Source organism: Tamandua tetradactyla, chromosome 25 (assembly GCF_023851605.1).
Source record: "Tamandua tetradactyla isolate mTamTet1 chromosome 25, mTamTet1.pri, whole genome shotgun sequence".
NCBI lineage: Eukaryota > Metazoa > Chordata > Mammalia > Pilosa > Myrmecophagidae > Tamandua > Tamandua tetradactyla.
In genome coordinates, this window is record NC_135351.1 from 37,387,556 (window position 1) to 37,392,934 (window position 5,379).

The 5,379-nt window shown below is 40.1% G+C and overlaps 1 pseudogene; it reads right to left on the reverse strand.

The window, feature by feature from the left end:
• Positions 1-4,674: 4,674 nt before the first annotated feature.
• On the reverse strand, positions 4,675-5,379 carry LOC143668991 (microtubule-associated protein RP/EB family member 1 pseudogene; annotated as a pseudogene).

Below are 5,379 nucleotides of genomic sequence, written 5' to 3' on the forward strand. Positions count from 1 at the left end.
TGCTAGGCCCCCATAGCTCTGCTGAGTAATGATGACCGTTAAGCGGTTCAACATTCTGGAAATATTTGGCATGGGTTTCACAATGGTTTCTGGACTTGAATTCAGGAAAAATGGAACTTCACTATTCGGACACAGGCAATACGTACAATGATTAATCTGCCAAAGTTCAATTTTGATTGATTCAGGGACTATGGACACTAATTCATTATTTCAAATCCCTGTTTATGGAACTCAGGGCTTCATTAAGATGACCTTTTCTTATAACTTAAGAATGCCTAGAGTGGACAACAATGATGATTAAATGTACAAATATAAAAATGTTTGTGTTGAGGGAGAACAAATGAATGTCAATATTGCAAATGGTTGAAAATGGATGGTAGTCAGGGAAAAAATAGTACAATCAATACAAGCTAGGGTCTATAGTCAACAGTAACATTGTAATATGTTTCTACTGAATGTGACAAAGGAATTATGCCAAAACTAAATGTCAGCAAGCAAGGGGGATGGGGGAGGGGTAAGGATTCTATGCAGAAGAAAAGGAAATGTCTTCATATAGATTATGGTGGTGAAAGTATGTATATTTACTTAGGTTGGATTGTATGATGTGTGAATAAAATTGTTTAAAGATGAAAAACAAAAAAAAGATAAGCTTTTCTGCTCTTCACTCATATTATTCTGGGTATAAGGCGTTTGATTTTACTTTAGCCGTTCTTGGCCAAGGTCTTTTACTCACAAGATCTGCTATTATGCCTACTCACAAGCATATCTCTAGACATTGTCTTGACCCTGGAAAGATCTTCATGGTATAACCAGCACCCAAATAGTTGTCTGCCCTCCGCTGCTTCCTCTTTGGCCCTGCCATCTCCTGCCTGGGTTGTAGCCACAGGCTCCTACAGCTCCCCTGCTCCTGAATCAGGCAGGGCCATCCTTTCATATGTCCACTTCGAACTTTTGCTCAGGCCCTCCAATGTCTCCCCACTTCCCACAGAATGAAATCAAATTTTTGACAGTCACCTGAGATTCCATAGGACCTGGCGACAGTTCCTTAAATTCTCCTCCTACAGTGCTCTCCCTGAACACTGCAGGCCAGCCCACGAGGTTTGGGCTGTTTCTCAAATGTGCCTGGCACATCTCCATGCTGGGACCTTTTGTTAGCTGTCCCTTCTGCCTGCCTGAACGTCCTTCCAGGGTGTCCACCTGGCTCCTTCCCTCACCTCCTTGCTATCATGTCAGTGAATTCCTCCAGGAGAGCCCCAAATAGCAACTCCTGCCCACATGCCGTCCCCATCCCCTTTATCTGCATCAATGTTCTCCTTCACTCTCCATCATTTGATATACTATGCATCTTATTTTATTTTCACTGTCTACCTCCCCCTCTAAAGTATAAGGTCCACGAGGGTGGAACATGTGCTCTGTCCACTGCTTTAACCCCAGGACAGTGCCGGGCACACAGAAAACACTAAATTCACAGCTGGTGAACCCATGGAAAAAATGCAATGTTAGCCTCTGAAGTGAATTCACACGATTTAAGCTAAAAGACCAGGAGGATACTTGTCTGCTTTATAGGATCGAGGGTTGGGGTCCTGAGGGGAGAGACCCAGCCAAACAGACACCTTCAGGCAACACCATCCTTTGCAGAGCCCTGAGACTGCCATTGTCAACCCTGCAAGGGGACGAATCAAATCATGGGCCTGAGAACTGGCTGCTGCTTAAGGGTTGCGTAGATTTCCCTGAGAAATCATTAGGTAGCTTTCCTGGGTGTATGGGATGGTATTTCTTTGACAATTTTCTAATTCAAATTCTTCTATGGGAATTAATCTATTTAGATTTTCTCTCTCTTCTAGGTTCAATTTCTACAAATTCTATTTCCTTGACAAAAATCATCCACTTCATTTATGCTTTAAAGGCTTTTTTGCATAGAGTTGAGCAAATTAGTTACTCCCTCATGATTTATTCAATTTCCCCTGCTTCTGTGGTTTCCCTTTTATCATTTCTTATTTTGAATAGTGGTATTTTCTCCCTTGTTTTAAAATTATTTATTTACATATTTTAAATACTTTACTTACTAGTTACTTACCTTTTTAAAAAGTTTTCAAGGAACCAGATTTTTTTCATTGGTTGTGTATTCTCCTTTTTAAAAGGATTTCATGTCTCATTCATTTCTTTTATCTTTTTAAATTCCTTCCTTCTGTTTTCCTTCTGTTTAATTTGTTGTTCTTTTTAATAAAAACTCCTCAGGTAAGATGCTTAATTCATTTGCTTTATCTTCCTTTTATATCAATATAAGCAGTTACACCAGAAATTACTCTGAAATGTATCCCGCAGGTTCCTGCAGGTCCCAAAAGGTGATATTTTCAGTATTATTTTCTTCAGCAATTCTGCAATTTAGATTAATTTTTTTGATCCAAGGATTGTTTAAGAGAAGATTAAAAACAAAATTTCCAAGTGGAAGAGCTCTTTAATTTGAATTCTCATTGCTGTTTTTAATGATTTCCAGAGGGGAAGAAAAACATGCTGACTTACACAACCATACTTGATTTGGAAATCCCCTCTTCATGCTGCTTTGCTTTCAGGCAGTTGAAGGGCAGAGAGATGGATTAGCATTAACTTATTATTTAAATACAAAGATAAAATATGGTTAGATAGCTGTATAAGTCTGAATGCAACAAACTGTACCTTGGGCTTTTAAATAACAACACAAATCCTTATCAATCTCAGAATAAGAAAACATCTATTGCATTTCTAAATAACTAATTTCTTGAACTATTTTATTGCAGCACTATGGGAAACCACAATAAGTAACTTAAAGAGTGTTACTTCCAGCTTCACCTGAGGCTATTTCTGGATGTGCTGCCAGGTTGTCAAAGTTCTGTGATATGCCTGACGTATATTCAAAGAGAAATGGAAGATTTAATGACTTTGTTTTTCACTCTTAAGGCATTTATTTATTGAAACATTCTTTGCCAAGATTTCACATTAGCTTAAAATTCAACTCTGTCTTTCCATTTCTCTACTGAGGTCTCCACTTCAATATATGACATTATAGCACCTTCTCCAGAAATCAGCGTTTCCAGCAACCATATGGTAAGCCCCCAGGGTCAGTCTCTTAGTTCCCTTGGTGAACCAACTAGGTGTGTGTTTTTTGGTTTTGTTTTGGTGGGGGAAGTGCATGGGCCAGGAATTGAACCCAGGTCTCCCACATGGCAGGCAAGCTTTCTACCACTGAGCCACCCATGTACCTTGTTGTTGTGACTTAGCCTCTAACCTGAAACTTCCTGAGAAGATGTACAGTGATATAATATCTCTATACCTATACACACTGCTTTTTTGATAAAGGCTCGTAAAGTACAGCGACATGACAACAGCTACTAAAATAATTTTTGTGTTTCTGCTACTGTGCTCTTGAGTTGACCCCACATGATCCCTTCTCCAGAAGCAAGGGCAGCATTATGACTGAGTGCTAGTGCGGGGAGGAGGTGACACTTTCCCTCTCCTTGCCACTTGCTATGGCCCCACACTGATCTGCACTTGACCTTCAGCATCATGTGCCTACATGGGGCTTTGCAAGATTGGAGGTCTCCCAAATCAGGGAGCTAAGAAGTCACTTCTCCCACACTTGTGTCCTGAATAATTCAGAAAGACGGTCACCCCCAGACATTGCAACTAGAAACAAAGTCTTGCTTTTTAAAAAAATAGATGTGGCATTGTCACTCCCTCCCTGAAACCCTTCTCTGGCTCCACATTGTTCTTGGATGAAGTTCCAAATATTCAAGATGGCCCACAAAGCCCTGCAGGATGTGCTTACTGGTCACCCTGCTAGCCTCATTTCAAGCCACCCTCTGATTTCTCTTTTTAATTGAGTATCAATCACACGTAGATGATTAAGAGTCAAACAGCAGTGTAAGGCTCATAACAAAAAACATGGTTCCTGCTACATTCTCAATTACTCCCTCCTATGAGACAACCAGCTTCAATTCGTTTAGCCATCTCCTCTGCTATTTACCTTCAAAGTTCAAAACAACTGTTTACACTGCTAGATGCAAATTTCTGAAAAAACTTCTAATGACTTACCACTAAGGAAGATGAAGATTGAGCTCTCTCACTTCACACCACACATTGCCCTCTTTCCATCCTTCCACTATAGGTACATCCCAATTTTTCTTAATTTAATATTAAGTATTTTCATAATTAGGACTATGCAAGTACTGGTCACAGCAGAGCCACATAGTATACTATTAATTCATTCTTTTCTTGTACAACTTTTGTTATTCCCAGAGTTAATTAATTGCTTTGTTTTTTCCTTTGCCTAGTTTTCTAGGACCTTTTCAGGCCCCAAATTGCTGATGAGCTCAAAAATTCTTCCCAACATCGTCAAACTCATCAGATAATCTACTGATTTTTCCCAACTAGCTATTAATACTGCTTTGCTGCAAGGTAAAAGCTCCTGACTTATACTTAATGGAAAAAAGAGTGAAGCTTCTGCAAACTGCACATTTTAAGAAGAGGTGCTTTTTGCTTATGAAAATAAACTAGTTAAGTCCTCTAAGAATAATTCAAGGGAGTATTTTACAGCTAAAATATGTAATATGTCACATGGTTTGCAGTGAAGAATTCAGCGTGCTCTGCTGGTCCAGGTTGTTAATACACTTCTTGTTCCTCCTGGGGCCTCCTTCATCACATGTCACAAAGCCCTCCATCTGTGGCATAGAGAAGGGCCACAGTCCTCTGCCATACAAGATCGTTTCTCCCCTCATATTCCTGACAAATCAGTTCAATGTTCCTTAGTTTTCCAAAGTAGAAATCTCTCTCCTTCTCCAAGTCTTTAACAGTGAGTTCCAATTCGCTGACCTGCTGCATCAATTCAGCTACTTGGTCATCCCCATTGCCCACACTGGGATTCTTTCTCACCACACCTGGGCCAGTCTTGGGAGTTGCAGTAGTGCTCTGTGTTGAAATGGGCCTCTGTGGAGCTGCACTGCTAGACTGGAGAGGTTTCTTTGGTTTATTCAGAGCTGGAGCAACAAGGGAGAGAACAAGCTGCTTGTCTACAGCTGCAGGATTATAGTCTTTTCCATCATAGTTTGCATCACAAAACTTCTTTAGCCACTGCAACAAATTCAAAATTGTCCTGAATCTTTCCTTTCACTTATTTGTCCACAGGAATTCTTTTGCCAACACCCATTCTCTTAAAACCCGCTTGTAGTATTTTGAAGAAGTTCTGGATGTGTTCATGTTCTAACTTATCTTGGAATTTCACTTTCTTCAAGGCAATGGAGCCAGGAAACAGCATGTTCATAAACTGACAATAGGCAGCCCCTGAGCACAACTGTTCAATCTTTATAAATTCAGCTGCAGAGACTCACTGATCCATGCCAGCAT